General features: G+C 41.4%; 1 long non-coding RNA gene across 3 annotated transcripts in view; it reads left to right on the top strand.

Annotated features, from left to right (window-relative positions):
* LOC106017236 (uncharacterized) overlaps positions 1–14,724 on the top strand; it is a 187,893-nt gene that overhangs the window by 31,867 nt on the left and 141,302 nt on the right. The gene's annotated exons all lie outside the window — the stretch shown is intronic.

Genomic DNA, 14,724 nt, shown 5'->3' with positions numbered 1-14,724 from the left:
TCAAGAAATAAAGAATGAATCTGTTGTTAACAGTTACTAACTCTATTACTGAGTTCTAAGAGCCTGATGATGAAGTTTAAGACCATTTAACCTTTACAGATCAACCACAAAATCTGTTAAGCGAATGACCACTTAGAAGGATAACACTACATGCAGTTTCTTTTGCTGTGGTAGAAATGTTGGTTTGCTCTGAAATATGTGCATAATCTTTGTGGTTTTGTGCGGAAGATAAAAATCCCAGTCAGCCCTCTTATGGTGATTAGCAAGAAACAGTGTGCGCTGGCTGTGGGATGATGAAAACAAATACTAGAATTAAATTAATTCTAATAATCTTCTCTAACTCTACTGTGCAGTGGCTGCAGTTCTTTTTTTTTTTTTTGACTCCTCTCACCCTTACCCTTTAACATTCTGACCAATTTAGGGGACTTCGCCAAGGAAAATAAAAATATTAAACAATCATACACGTGTATGCTCTGCTTATTGATATAAATATCTTATTCCATGACTGTTCCTTCTTGTTGAAAGACATGAGGCACATCTCTGTGATTTGATTCATATGTTTTTAAGTATTTTACTGGTATTAACTTTGGAAAAACCTAACAGAAAAGCACTGGGAAAGTCTACTTAGGAGAGGCACACAACAAAACATTAAAACTGAAAAAAGCAGAGGAACCTTCAGAACATTCTTTCTTCCCATTCGATTTCATATTGGGTGCATTTTGAACAAGGCTAAAAGAACAGTGCTGGCACAGGAGAACCACAGGGTGGAATCTCATCTCCATGCCAGGAAGACTTTGCAACAGAAATGCTAATGAATGGGCACATCTGATAGTGGCTCAGCAAGGCAAGGAAGTCATGGAGTATACCTTGCAGGTTCAACACCAGATCCTGTTTTGGGAGTTCCACGTTTGAGGGCAGCATCCCTCCCCTGCCTTTGTGTGGGGCTCTTCCCAGAAGGACCAGGAGGCCTTTGGCTGCTGGGCAGTGTGCGTTCCCAGGGCAGCTGCTCTCTCTGAGCCTCCTATGGGAAAGACCTAAACCCTCAGCTGCCCACCCAAAGAAGGATCTTATGAACATCCATTTGAAGAGACCTGCACAGATAAAGGTAGTCTTTTTCTCAATATGCACAGGATTTTTTGGTAGGTGCTTTTTTGTGATGTCTGCCAGAATGTACTTCCTACTGCAGACAATAAGCTTGTAAGAAGCTTAGCCTAATTACCTGGTTGTGGGGGTAACAAACATGGTAGGCAAACAAGGTTGGATGCAACTGTGCCGGTGATGGAGGCTGAGGATGGCTGTTGGGCAGTAGCGGCGCACTCTCTCTGCGCTGTTTGAGGCTGAGTACATGGTGTGTGGGAAAGTGGTTATAGGCAAGGGGATACAGCCAGGAAACCCATCTGGGTAATTTAATTTAGGAGTGTAGCCTTGGATCCTTGTATACGACTTCATTTTCTCCTCTGTCTTTGGAAAGAAGATAAATTCTTTACCTAAATCTGTATAAAGAACTTTGATTTACTGTTTCTTTTCCCAGTGTGTGCATAAGTAATGACTTCCCTTTTTAAAGTTTAAGTGTTTTGCTGTTGCTGAAGGAGAAAGCAGGTGGCAGTTTACGACATGAGCATTCGATAAGCCAATATCCATAGCAAAACACAGGAGTGTAAAACAGCAGTGGTCCAGAAACCTGTTGGAAAAGACAGCAATGACAAAGGTTGCCCTCATTAGCTGCCAAAAAAGAGTTATTTATTTATTTATTTAGGCTGAGTGCCTGCCTGTTTCACTGCGCTTTCTGCATGAGGGTGAAGAGAGGATTTTGCTCGTCACTTTTTTGTGGTAGTATTGGCTGCTTATTTAAGTTGTGCATTCTGTCCTATGGCTAATAATGTTCCTAAATAAGCAAGTCAGAGGGCATGTATGTTCTAATTAGTAGTTATCTTAGACAGCTTTCAGTGCAAAGACTTCTTTTAAATTGTTTTGGATCTGAACGTACTGTATCTACTTGAATGACGAAATGTTAGTAAGCAAAAAAGCCAAAGTTCTTTGTAGGAAGGCAATTGCTGCATAGCAACTGCACAGAGAGGATGCAATGAAGCTTGCATGTGTTCTTTTGTTGCTATTTTGGTCCTCCTTTTCTCAATGTTCTGAAATGTACAGAAATTATTAAAGTTGTTGGAACCAGTCACTTCATTCATTGCTACTTATACTCTTAAAAAAAAAAGAAAAAAGAAAAAGCAGGGGAAAACATTGCCATTTTGGTGTTTGTATTTTGGGAAGAAATAATAATGGAATTTAATATGACAGCTAAGAAGGGATGCTCTGAGTTTTCAAATGAATATAGTCTTTAACGTACGTGGAGCATATTAGTAGAGAGCTAGGATAAAGCAATGCACAGATTGTCTATGAAATTATACTCTTTCCAATCTGACTTTTTTTTTTGTACCCTTCCAAACAAATTTCTATTTTCTTAAAAGATATCCAGCTGTTCAAAATTGAAACATACTACGACTGTTGCTGAAAATAGTTGTTCAACTTTCAATTTAATGGGGTCACCATAAACAGCAGCTGGGAAATAGTTACATGGAAGGATAAAGTATCTTGTAGTGCATCTTTAAACAAAGCAGTAGGCTGACTGATTTAGCAAAAGGCAATTTGGGGAGCAATGGGATTGTAAAGTGAATCTTAATTGCTAATAAACTTGAAAGTAAGGTTTACCATGTTTGCTTGATTGTTACAAATTTCATATCATTGCAAATTTTATTTATAAAAAAAAAACCATCCTTTTACTTTTGTAACTTCCTAAATGATTAAGTGAGGGCTGAGTAACCAGGATGTGGGGAGCATTCTTTACCAAGAAGTATGAAGATCCTTCACACCAGACACTGCCCTACCCTTGAGCTTCAGAACAGTTCAAATGTGGTGTGCCAAGAAGTGGAGTTTTCTGCTCCATAACGGTTAGTGTGGGTGCTGAGAACACAGAGCTATACATGGGAATCCAGCAACCATCGTTAGCCAAAAAGATCTTGTGGCGTGCAGGCGGTGAGAGGTCTCTGCATGTAATCAAACATTTGATTGTCTCCTCTCATCTGAAGTTTTTGAGACTAGTCACATCCCCTTCAGTAAGGGACAGGATTGTCACCAAGAGCTGGAGTTAGCAAGTACATGGTCTTCAGGCTTACAACAGGGGCTTTTGAGTGGATTGATCTTTAAGAGTGTGTTGCAGGCTTGCTGAATGGAGATCTGGATGAGATGATCAGAAAAGTAAGCTGAGAACTGGGTCATCTGTGAAGCTCTCTTCTGAATTCTGCAACGTGTTGCATTGTTTGAGTGTTGGGAACACCTTAGTTGGTAAGGCTGACTGGACTGACTGGTTTCACTCTTTCATGGTCCTTTGCAAGATCTGGGAACTTGAATCCAGTGATTTAGAAGGTTCAGGAGATTCTTCAGGCCATATCACTGTGTTTTGAGCTCCTGTAGGAGGGATGTGACTGTACTCAGTGAAGGCTCACCTAGCATTAATAACTCCTGCCAAAGACCCTGCAAAAGACAGTAATGTACCAAAAATCAGCTCACTTTGAGTAGCAGGCTTTCACCCTTAGATTCTGGTAACCAGAATATTTGTTGTCTTTTAGGTAAATTATTCATCAAGTGTGAACTGCTGAACACCTAGCTATCTGTGTCAAGACTTTGTATTTCTAAATTTCCAGCTGTATAAAACAGGCCATTGTATGTTAAATTATATCACTGCTTGAAAGACATTTCATGATGGCTCATAAGTAGATGAGTGTAAGGAGATTATGTAATGAGTTGTTTGTAGGTTGTTGATGAATTAGGTTTCCAGAGACAGGGTTAATGAAAGAACTCCCTTTCAGTTGAGCGCTCATACAGTTAGCATGTGCTGGAGTACATGGGGATGCAGTCATATAGGGGACTTGAGAGGATCAAACATTTGTTTTCTGATTTTTTTAAAAGATCTCTAGCAGCACGGTAGTATTTTAACTGTAATGACTAAAAAGCTTTTCTCAATCATCAATTTATTTTTTCTTTGTAATGAACATAATTCTATTTTTTCTTCCTTGGTGGTCAGGAGGAAATTGACTCATTTTCTGTAACAGCACGCTTTAGTTTCTTTCTTTCTCTCTTTCTCTCTTTCTCTCTCTCTTTCTCTCTTTCTCTCTTTCTTTCTCTCTTTCTTTCTCTCTTTCTTTCTCTCTTTCTTTCTCTCTTTCTTAAGAAAGGTTCAGAAACCCTGTTCTTACTGCTTTCATCTGGACTGGCTTCAATTTCTGAAGATGGTGGCTTAAGCTGGACATAGCATTGAAGCTAATGCATTGCAACTGCTAACTAGGTTGAAATAGTCACCTGCATTTCTTCCAAGTGACACTTCAAGTGTTGTTCTGTTGGCTCAGGTTTTTGGTTTGAGGTTAACCGTGGCGTGTTTCGCTTCCCTTTCAGAAGGAAAAGTCCCACCATGTTCTTTTCCTTCTACATTGCTACTTACCCTGTCCATCCCTATACTGCATCTGTGTGCTAGATCCTTTGGTTCTTCTTGGACCAGTCCATTAGTTGAATATAATTGCCCTATGATATCTCCGTATCAGTTGAGATTATCCAGAATTACATCACATGTTTCTTCTTTCAGTTCAGTTGCTCTCTGCTTGGTGCACCCAAAAATTATTGGTCTCTGGTCACTCAAAATAAATAGTATTTGTCCGTGGATAGATTCTAGGAGACTTACCTCGAAATTTCTTTCCCATTTGTCAGTACATTATGAATAACAATTGAGAGAGCTTTTTTTTTTTTTTTCCCCCACAAACTAGTTTCACATGTAACTTACAACTCTCACTTGGCTTTTATTTCTTATTATATTTCTCATGAATATAATACTTTGGGCAGAGCTGAAGGCTCTACTTTCTAAAGGTAATTAGTTTGTGTCCACCCTCCCCTTTGCTCGCTAACACTAATTCCATCCTCATCGGACACAAAAACCGTGACTCGAAATGCTGTGCACGCCTGTCATCCTCTGAGAAGCCCAGTAGATGGCACTCTGGTCCTGTAACTCAGTATTTTAAAGCCAAAGTGGTCACAAGTGTCCCCGTGCTGCTGATGATTTTAAGTAGTCGTTTCTCAAAGTCTGGCCTCTAAGCTTGAAATTAAAATTACTGTGGGACTATTAAAATTAAACTAACTATTGAAGTACAAGTGTTGTTGACATGGGTTTGGGTTAACATAGTCTTAAAAAAAGATAATAATCCTTCTGGGTACATCTACAAAGCACAATTTGATATAGTACACCACTGAGGGAGCGAGCTGTGTCTGTGAGGATGTGTGTCAGTGTGCTGTGGGCTTGCACAAAGGGCAGCTGCCTTCTTTCAGGGTGTAAGTCAACTGCCAGAGGAAACCTCAGGGCTGCTAGTCCAAACACTTCCCACTGAGACATGATGCAGCCTCTTACCTTTTTGATACTCTCTCTGATAACTGATTGTTTCAAGGCAGAGTCAGTGGTGCCTAGCCTAACCTTAGCTCTGCCTTGTAAGGGGCTAATGCCTACCGTGTCAGTTAGCTCCATTAATCCAGGAGTCTGGAGCTCTCTCAACTCTCCCTGACCTGTGAGCACTTTTGACTCTTCCAGGACAAAATCAAACAAGTTAGCTGAGCCATCACCATCTGGCAGTGGTTTGAACCAACTTGTTTGACTTTGCCCTAGAACAGACTAGAAGTGCTTACACAGTCAGTTACTGGGTCTCAGCTGGAAGGTGTTAACCTGCAGCTGAGAAACAGAAAGGAACAGCTTTTAAATGGCCTGTGAACTGTGTGCTCGGGGTGAGAGGCATTACATGAGCCTATTGGCTTTCCCTGAAAGAGACAAAGTGAGCTCCTATGGCCCATGTCAATGGAGAGGTGATTTAACAAGCCAGACAGTCTCTGATGCTGGCTAGTGCTAGCATCTCATCCTCCAAAGGTGTGTTCCCTGCCTGTAGATGGGATTGCTGTGCCTGAGTGCGCCCACCTACTGCTCTGCGGGTGTGCTGCAAGCACCTCGGGACAGAGTCGTTTGTAGAGAGAGCCTTGTTTTGTTGTCTGCTTCAGAGAATGAGGAAGCCAGTTCAGCGCACCAGATTATCTAACAGCCTTCAAGATCTGAAAAACAAAATGACAACAACAAAACAAAAACACACAAAAAAGCCACTTTTCCCCTTATTAGTAAGCCGGCATCTCTATTGTATCATGTGATAGTAAGGAACTCATAACATCTGTACAATATTGATTCTGAGGAGAGTAACAAATTGGACCATGCATCAGGCTCTTCATTTACCACACTGGTGAAAGTTTGCACAGCAAACTTACTACAAATAAAATAGATTATACGCAAGATAGAGAGCTGTCTTGCAGACAGAAATGTATGTTTGGTTTCGGCAGTAATCAGTGCATTGTGCTTAAAGTTCATACACATCCCCTCCAGTATTTACCTATTAAAAGAGTTCACAGAAACTACGCTGTAAACCTGCCGGAATAATTTTTATTAAATAATTTTCATTGGTAAACAGGGAAAACAGAGCTGCAAGGAGGTTAAACTCTGGGCTTGGCTTCCCCACTAATGACAAACTCTGGCCCCAGAAATTGCTGAGACAGAGATGACAGGCTCTCGCAAGTACATGGGGTCATCCGTCCACCCCTCCTTTCTGTTGCTGCAGGGTACAGGTGCACTCCAGCAGAAGGACTGGGTTATTTTGAGCTTTGCTCACACACAAAGCAAAGCAAGAGGGAGGTGTGGATAGTGTCCACTGTCTTGTGGACTTGAGTCTCGTGCCACCTGTCTCGTGCACTTGAGCAACACCAAACCTTTCTTTCCTTACACTGTTTGAAGAATATGGACTACATGAGCACTGCAGCACTTTTGGTAGTTTTATTTCAGTACTTGATCATCATTTATAACCTGCCAGCCCTGGATGGTTCCCAGTCAAAATAACTTGTGTGTAGAGAAAAGGTTCCTAAGAGCAGGGATGCTACGCACAGGCAGGATTGCCAGTGAGCCCATTGCTCACATCTGCTCTGTGCCCTAGACTGGGAAACAGCGAGTGATACTCAAACTTACTGTAATCTTGGACAATTGTACCTCTCTAGCTTTGGCTGCCTATCTCTAAAACAGATGTTTTCTTCCCATTGCAATCTGCCTTGAGACTTCGTCTTATGTGTTGTATTATATTTTGGTATTATCACTGGTAGGCTTTTTCAAGTGGAGGAGGGACAGGAGGCCTTTTCTTTGTTAGGCTTTGATATCATCATCACAGGAGTAGGGGATCTGCTGTTCAGTGCATCATCCCAAACATTTCTGATGATAGCATCAGATTTTTCTCCTACTTGCCCTTTTCCCTAGAAAGGGGCTAGACTCTTTGGGTGTTGCCTGACAAAATTCAGGAGGTGGGTGGGTGCGGTGTGATTTTCTGGCTGCACTTCTCTGTAGGGTTACCCAGAGTGCAAAGGGCCCTCAATGCAGACAGGGAGCAGCCTGCACAAAAGCAACTATAGGCAGAAGATTCTCCAAGGCAGCATTTCTTCCTCCTGGAGCAACTTGCCAATAAAGAAGGAGATTATGCTGGAAAACAGCTGGGCTCTTCTCTTTTGTGTGTATTTGGCTGATCATCCTTCATGTGAACACATCAAACCTCTTGGAAAGATTCAGTTTAAGCCAGGTGTTGGTATTCACTTGCTGTCTGCACATCAGGATTAAGGAAATGGAAAGGGAATTTGTAAGCTAGTGAACGGCCATGTGTCTAACAGAGAGGAGGACCAGCATTTAGAGCTCACTCTTGTAATCCCACTGACTTCCCTTCCAGTAGTGTTCTGGCTGTTCACACAATAAACGTTGCTGCATGTCCTGCAGCTCGACCTAACTTTGGTGGCTTCTTTCTGCCTCCCTTCAGAGCTCTGCACAATGTACTTTCTTGACTGTCTGTGTATGTGCCTATGTACCTCAGGAACATCTCCGTCCTTCTTTCAAGCTTGGAAGATGTGGACAGACACTTATGGAATGACTGCAAAACCTTGTGTTCTTGGGAAATCTTGCTGAAAAGAACAACATTTTTAAAGACATCGAGTTTCAAAGCAGTGAGATGCAGAAGTTCAGCACTACATGGACTGTAGTGTCGAAAATAGTGATAATCTAGACCTTGTATCAGCTATGAACTATAGGACAGCAGACAGTTGTGCAAGTGCTCTTAATGAAGCATGTGCTTAAGTGCTTTGTTGAACTGGAACCACAGTCAGCCTGTGGCACATGGACTATTTTCAATTTGAAAGTCTCAAATTGTAGAGTCAAGTCCTGTAGTGTTTCAGGAAAAGCTCAAGGAGCTGCTGACAGCTCAGACAAATTGGTGTTTTTCTACCTGAGTTGTTGGCTGTTCAAGCTGAGCTCATAGCAAATCTTTGGGGCTTTGGGGAATCCAGTGACAAATCAGAGAACCTTGTTTAACTTGGCCATGGCTGAATGCTGTACATCCTTGTGAGACTTGGTATACATACTCCTCTGATTCACAAAAAACATCTGCTTCCCTTCACTGACAATTCCTAAGATGAGCTCTTGAAGGAAGAGAGCAAGGCTAATTGGATGAAATGCTGGTGATTCTCAACAGAGAAATTGCAGGTGTGTGCAGGAAGTCAAAGCCAAGTGTGCTGGATGAACACCTGTGTGCTGCCGCGGCTGAATACATCTGCTGTACCTGTTTCTCTTGGCTTACCCAGCACTGATTACTGGTGGTGCCATTAGGTGAATGGATTTCAGGGCGCTCAGCCTCCTGAAGTCTAAAGGGCATGGTTAAATACTCTGCAAGGCTTAGGAACGTCTAGGTATACTTTTGGGTACTTAATGTTAAGTATTACCAACATGTAACACTAGCTACAGACTGATGCTCTCTCACTTTGTCTGGTCTCTAGTCATGGTATTCTATACACCTCTCCTGTCTGTTTCTCCCAGTGTACCCGTCACACATTGTGTCCATTTTACCATGTGTTGACCAAGCATACCTGGACCTGGGTAGGAGTCTTGTTTGACCGGGCCTTTCCTGGAAATGGCAACCAGAGAGCCTGGCCCACCTGGTGGCACAAACTTTTAAAGTTCCATTACTGCTCTGAATCACACCTTGACTCCACACCCTGAGTCACATATTAAAATAAAACTGTGGGAAATAATAAAACCCACTTATATGAATGTGTTTTTTATTATACGAGTTCTTAAATTTTTTTTTATTACTGCTTTGAGGCCAACTCATCGTCTTTTGTTATGTTCATTACAAAAGGCTTTGCTCCAATCCCTGTTAACTCAAAGGGAAAGGAGTGCAGTGCTTGGGGAGAAGAGCAGTTCCTTGCTGGCATCCATTCCCATGTCCTCAGCGTGCCTCAGTCTTTACCACAGCTGCCCTACAGGAGCCCTCTGGGGTAGGTGGTGTTACAGAGGAGGTTGACCAGGCAAGTTTGCAGAAGACGACTCACAGAAAGGGGGTCAGATCCAGTTCTCTACAGTCTCATACCTAGTGCTCTAGCCCATGGCCTCTGTTTAAAGTACTCCTGAAATGAGCTACTGTCCTTTATCAAACAACTATGAAATAGTTTTCAGCCCTGCAGTTGTAATGCCAGCTCTATCCCCAGAAAAAAATGAAAAGCCTTTCTCACAAAGAGGTAGAAGATGAGATTGGAGGAAAAAAACAAACAAAAAAAGAAAGTAGGGATGGGAAGACTTGTTTATAGCTACTAATTAGAAAAGTAAATTGTTCCTACTGAAAAAGGAAAAATCTGCAAGACCATGTTTTTAATAAATATTTAAGCTCTGTAGATTGGAAAATGGCTGGAGCACCTTTACTTCCTAGGACTTAGTATAGTGAAGGGTTTGTATCTTGATTGAGAAATCCCTTCTCATCTTTACTTTTTAGGCATACTTGTTGGCCACACTACTCCTTGCTTACAGATCACATGCTCCATGCCACTTTCTCTCTACCTAAAAAGCAGCTGAATGTACACACGCTGAGTTCTTGACCAATGCTACACTGCAGTCTGGTGTCATACCAGAATAAAGCAATTTCTCCCTGCATCTCTGGCTACAGTTTCCAAAGCCCCCTTTTTAAAAAACAAAAATAAAAAAATGTCTCAGATACTGGTGTGGCCCAGCCTGAACTCTAGGAGTAGTTTGATATTCAAGACCTTCCCCTATTGCAGTGTAGGTTACTTTCTCTCATCCTTGCCACACATCTATAGGTAATCTGAATATCTTTTGGCTTTTGGAAGAGCAGGTGCTTCTGAGACAACAGCCTGAAGCCCTGATTGAGCAGATTAAGTCAGAAGCTGGCTTCCTACTTACTCTGTGGGGAGAAGGTGTTGAAGTCTTTATTACAGATGTGCTGTAGCTTTCTTCTGAAGCTTCTCATAGAGGCACTGGTCAAACAGGTGATTTTTGTGATGTGGGCTTCTAGTCATATAAAACTGTGATGCCACCAAATTTGCAGTTCACAGGGCACCCAAGAACTGTCTAGTGTTGAGTTGTGGTGGTGAATGACTTCCCTGTGGTCTTTTTGTATAAATTGTGTTCTGTCTGTTTCTGGACATGTATTAAATAATCCTCCAACATCAGAAATGCAATAAATGTTCCCTGACTGACCATCCACAAATCATTTAAATAGTATTCTTCTGGTTTATTGAATGTCTTTTGTGACATTTATTATTCTCTGCTTAGTAAAACATACAGGATCTAAAAATGTGGCGAGCCCACTTGATCTCTGAGGATGGCATGTATTTTAAAATGATTTTAACCTGTAGACTCATTAAATCATCAGACATTTTCTGCTTCACTGCTAGGAAATAAATAGAAGTTCCTGTCAGGTAATCAAAAACCCAATAGACCAAGAAACTGGCTCTTGAAAGATACAATAGATCAAAAACATAGCCCCATGTGGACCAAAATGCCTGGAAACTGGGCATCGTCTGAAAATAATGTATACAATGGTTGAAACCTCTGGGCACAGCTGTGAAATTCCTGCAGGTGTTTTATTCCCTGTTTCTCAGTAATTCAGGTGACTTTTGTAAGGCTAATGCCTAGGGAGCTCCCTTGGAAACGAAAACTAATGATAGATAGAAATAGAGATGGGGAGAAACATGTTACAAAGGCTTCACAAAGGCTCCTAATCCATGAGATCTAACAAGTACTGTTGAGGATATTGGATAATGGATTTGCTCATAGTATGAATGTAAAGCTCGTTATAGGCACCTTTCACTGTGATGTTCTGAAACTGTTCGTGCGGTCTCTGATGTCCACCTTTTTGGTTTAGAGTTATTATACTAGGATATATTATCAAACTGAAATACTGTCTGCTGTGCTCTTTCTGTTTCTGTGGTTTGTCAGAGCTTCTGCATTTCTGAAAAGAAGCGTAGTTTTAAGGGAAGAAAATGACAGCTTTTGGACCTGGGTGTTGCCTCACAGAGTAGCTGTTCATGGTCCTTCTGCTTCTGTGAGCAATCGGTCTAGGTCCTGGGCACTCAGTATCTAATATTTTGTACACAGTGAGTGGGTGAATGACTTACATCCATGGCAGTGGTGCCTGTGGGTAGGCAGAACAACTGGGAAATTCAGTTCTTATAAATCTATTAAAATAGCTAAGAGGTGTAATGTACTGTAAAGCTGCCACATTAACATCCACTGGGCTGTCTTTTGATTGTTTTGATATGCAGCAATAGTTTTATGGCTGTCTCAGAAGGTGTTATAAAGCTTTGTTTCAACATGGATAATATTCCAAATCCACATTTTGCTTCATTTTTATGTGGTTTCAGAAAACTAAAATTAACCACAGTGCATTTGCATTTACCCTGCTTGTCACAATTACAAGGCAGGTGCAGAAATAATGAGAGTTGGTTTCATTTAATAGCAAAGATCCATCAGTGTTTGTCTTATCCGACTGTCTAATTTTTTTTCCTTGTTGGTGAATTGTGAACCAGAGGTGGAGATACACAGTCACTAGCTGTAGTTGCTCAGCCTTTTTTTGCCTCTCTTTCACCATGCCTCCATGGAGTCACTCAGGAGAGCTGGTACAACTCAGCTAACTAGTGTGTCAGTCCCCAAAGCAAATGGGAGAGAAGTGGCCTGGTATGTGTTGTAAGGTGACAAGCACCAATGCTGCTGTACTCCTGACAGCATCCCAAGGGATGTTTTAATAGGCAGCAACATCTGTGCTCTGACTCTCCCCTTTAGTTTGCCTTTGTTCATCTGCAAACTCAAGGGAACAAAGTCTCAAAACAAACTCATGAACTGCTGCCTCCACACCCAAGCTGTGTTCCCCTTCCTTCTTCATCCCTTAAGGTGGAAAGGGACTTGTTTGTTGACTTCATGACACACGTTCATTACTCTCTTCCCTGTGCTTTCTACCCTATCTTCAGTTTAGCTTCCTGATGAGAAGACAAGGAAGAGGAGAAACCATGAAGGGGACTGAAGCCATGATAAACTTAGGTCCAATGTCAAGACTTGTCGCTTTTCCCCTATGGCCACAGTAGGACAGCTAATGGGACCTTTCTTGTGTTACTCCCCTATCTCTTTTTACAGCAACAAACATTTATTTGAAACAGTTTCCAGACCCCAATGGAAAAACCCTGTGGTATGGCAGGCTCTTACTTGGACATGCTGCTGATCTGCACAATTCCTGGACTAGACAGAAAAGCAGTCTGAAAGGGGGCCACGAGCAGAACAGCACCCAGGGTAATACTAACTTACTCTACCGTGTTTGCTGTCTGAAAGGTGGAATGCCTTTGAGTGATAAACTTCCACCATGGTGCTTCCCTGAGAAAGCATCCTGACTTTCTTTGACTATCCCTGCTTTATGTTAGTACAATATATGTAGTATAACACAGCTGATAATTATGCTCTTACATCGTACCAGCAGACTGTAGCTCTGGCTGAGAAATGTATGACCATGCAAAACTGCATTGATGTGGAGAAGAGGAATGAGTTCTGAACAGAGATTTTAAGTGATGAGCATTAGATATTTTTTTTTTTAATTTTAATTTTTATTTTTTTACGGTATAGGTTGTCCTACTTAATAACTGTGTTTCAGCTTTAGTGCAAATAGCAAATGACACAAAACAAAATACCCTGATTATCTTGAGTGCTAATGCAAAAATGAGCATTTTGCCAGAGCTCTGGAACTGGGACCATAAATGACTGTTTGTAGATGAACTGAGCAGGAGCCTGCATGCTGGGTTCTGCCCATTACGAAACTTTGTGCTGTGAGGATGGGGGGAGAAGAGCTGACCCATTCCTCTCTTCTGGCTGCCTGTTCCACAGACTCGGGGTAACATCAGTAGGATAGGCAAAGGGGAACCCCCCCAGAAGTGAGCTCAGGTCAGTGCTTTGCTCTGTTAGACAGCCTGCATTCTTTTCATATGCCCGTCCAAGGATGTTTTTAAAACAAATAAACAAAAACACATTTGCCTCAGGCAGGCATATTTCTATTTTATTTTAGTGTGAAGCAGTGGTTTAATTGTTGATAATACAGCTGAACGGAGACTACCTGCTTCCTGTTGGGGTAATGAAATATTATTCCTTTAGTGTTGTAAAAGTTACACAGACCTTCAGCTCACTTGGTTTGCTTCAATTTCTCAGTTACTGTGGATCATGTACTAATTATTTTTTATTCACTTGTTAGTAGTAGCATCTGTGAAGGAAAGTTCAGAATGTAAAAAAGTTCTAAATGCTAGAAGGTAAAGAATCTGTTGGTGAATGTAGACTTGAATGGAGCAGTAATTACAAAGAATTTCAAAGTATTTTTAAAAACAAACAAACAAACAAAAACAACACAAAAGTGGATGTGATTAACTTGAAACTGTTTTGAAACCAACAAACACCAGTTAAGGATCTGATTCAGTAAGCCGTGGTTAATGCCATGGATGCTGACATTAAACTCAAGATATCTTTGGAGGACTGGGCCCCAAATGTGATTCTTTGGTTTCATCTTGAGCTGTGGGTGAGTAGGTGTATGCTGTATGACAGCGAGGTTGCTGTAGTAATTATTCATTAGCTTTAAATAACAGGGTAATTATGAAGGTAAAATTCATATACCCTGACACACCCTTTTTTTGCTAGCTTTTCAATTTCTGAAGAATGCCTACAGCCCTCTGCTTTGTGTTGTAAAATAGGGCACTGCCCCTAGTTGTGTGTGGTTGTTTCTTTGCTTTTTGCATGCTCTTTGCAAGAACGTGAACTGGGGTGAAAAGGTAACATGAATCAGGGAGGCAGGCACCTGAGGAGAATCAAAACTCAGTTTCTTCTGTGCCTCCAAGGATAATGAAGGTCACTCTGGTGCCCATAAATACAGGTATACTGCATGTAGGTTGGTTCTCTCTGAAAATTCTTTAATTCGGTTTTCTCATTTTCTCATTGTTTCTCTTCTGGGATGAAAAGTAGCTAGCAGAGCAGAAGGGAAGAAGCAATGTTTTGTGAGGACAGAAGCCCAGTCTGGTGATTTGTACCCTGGATATTTAAGTCTTTTGGGTGCCATGACATGAGTGGTGAGCTTGCGTTACACAGGCAGAGTCGGCAGAGTTGGAATGATTCTGGATAAAAGTCCAGATACTGGAATCAGTTTATCTTGGGTGGATTGAACCTTATTCACTGTATTCAGAATCTCAGAGTTAAGTCCATAAAAATGACTCTTTTGACCTGTAATCAGGGACAGCTGCACATGATACAGTGAGGAT

The sequence above is a fragment of the Anas platyrhynchos genome, chromosome 12 (genome assembly GCF_047663525.1).
Source record: "Anas platyrhynchos isolate ZD024472 breed Pekin duck chromosome 12, IASCAAS_PekinDuck_T2T, whole genome shotgun sequence".
Classification (NCBI taxonomy): Eukaryota; Metazoa; Chordata; class Aves; order Anseriformes; family Anatidae; genus Anas; species Anas platyrhynchos.
The sequence above is the reverse complement of the archived record's forward strand: the minus strand, read 5'-3'. Positions and strand labels throughout refer to the sequence as shown.